The sequence below is a fragment of the Gekko japonicus genome, unplaced genomic scaffold (genome assembly GCF_001447785.1).
Source record: "Gekko japonicus isolate JY-2015 unplaced genomic scaffold, Gekko_japonicus_V1.1 scaffold590, whole genome shotgun sequence".
NCBI lineage: Eukaryota > Metazoa > Chordata > Lepidosauria > Squamata > Gekkonidae > Gekko > Gekko japonicus.
This window is the reverse complement of record NW_015161968.1, coordinates 110,322-112,013: the sequence shown is the minus strand read 5'-3', so window position 1 is coordinate 112,013 and position 1,692 is coordinate 110,322. Positions and strand designations below refer to the sequence as shown.

General features: G+C 47.1%; 1 protein-coding gene across 1 annotated transcript in view; it reads left to right on the top strand.

Annotated features, from left to right (window-relative positions):
* Positions 1–1,692, top strand: part of PSMD14 (proteasome 26S subunit, non-ATPase 14) — a 70,916-nt gene that overhangs the window by 25,595 nt on the left and 43,629 nt on the right. The window lies entirely within an intron of this gene.

Here is a 1,692-nt window from a genome sequence, read left to right as displayed (position 1 = left end):
GGGGGGGTTGCAAGCCCAGCAGAACCAGTACATGTACAGAGTACCCAAGGAAGTTGCCCCCATCCTCCATTGTTTTTAGTGGAGGGAAAAAGGAAAGTTTAAGGGAAGGCGCTGGGCTTTGCCAGTACACCAGTACACTGCACTGGTACTGCTGAGCTCTCTGTACATGCACTGGCTATGCTGGGCTTGGAACCCCACCTTGCTTGGATTTGTTGAGCTGGCATTGCCTTAGTGGCATTGGTTCTTCTGGGCACTCTGTACATGCACTGGCTATGCTGGGCTTGGAACCCCACCTTGCTTGGATTTGTTGAGCTGGCATTGCCTTAGTGGCATTGGTTCTTCTGGGCACTCTGTACATGCACTGGCTATGCTGGGCTTGGAACCCCACCTTGCTTGGATTTGTTGAGCTGGCATTGCCTTAGTGGCATTGGTTCTTCTGGGCACTCTGTACATGCACTGGCTCTGCTAGGCTTGCAACCCCCACCCCCTTGCTTGGATTTGTGGAGCGGGCATTGATACAGTGGCACTGGTTCTTCAAAAAGGGCCTCCCCCCTTCAGTTTCTACTGCAGAGACTTTCTGGTTTGACGTCATTCCCTGCTTTTTTGCTGTTTTTTCCCTCCGTTGGAAATAATGGAGGATGGGGGCACCTTCTTTGGGGACCCATAGAATTGGACCTGCTGGTTCAATCTTTTTGAAACTTGGGGAGATCTTTTGAGTAGAGGCACCAGAAGCTACACTGAAGATTTGGTGCCTCCACCTCAAAAAACAACCCCCCGACTCCCACATACCCCCAGATAGATTCCCCTTTATAACCTATTGGGATCATTGATCAGAATGGTCCCTATAGACTGTAATGGAGCCAAATGCATTTAAAGGTGTTGTGGTCCCTTTAAATGCATTCATGAAGCTGTAGCTTCACCTGGAATGGCTTTTAAAAGGGGTGCATTCTCTTTAAACACCATTTAACTGCGGCTATCCTGGTTTCCCAGATAATCCTGAATTTTGGGGAGATTATCTGGGATTGGCTCTGCTCAGTAGCTGAAAATATACTCCCATCTATATCTGACTGAAAGAATAACTCATAAATACCGATAACATATTTTCCGGCTTGGATAGAGCCGAATGCACATCCCTAGTTTGGGCTGTTCAGGCTGTTACATAATGTTGTTACAAAATATTTATTTTTTAAAAAAAGTTACTTTAAACCATTCTGAAGCTCACTTCCCCCCACTGTTTTTTCTGGGATTGCCTGGCTTCTCAGACCTGAATTGCTCTCCGTGCAATCTGTCATATTCCTGGTTTTCTTTTATCTATATCCTTATTCTATTTTCAAGAGGTTTTTTCCTGGGTGGATACTTATTTCCACCAACAGGGGGGCTCACTCTCCCCCAACAGCTTTTCCTACATAGTCAGTAGACTTCCTGGGTTTGTAGAAAAATCCAAAAACTAAAAAAAAATCCCTTCAGGGATGGCTGAATTCCCCCAAAAACCTTTTGAAATGGCCTCTGCAGGGATCTGCTTCAGGCATCAATGGTGAGAGATTAGAATTTTCAGGGGGGGGGGCTTCTAACTGGCTCTGTCAGTAAAAGGGTGGGGAAGGGCCCTTTCCAGGCCTATTTCAGCCTTTCAGGGAGGGAGGGAGCCTTGGGAACAGGCCTCACAAGAGTTGCCAGTGCCAGGCTGGGGGATTT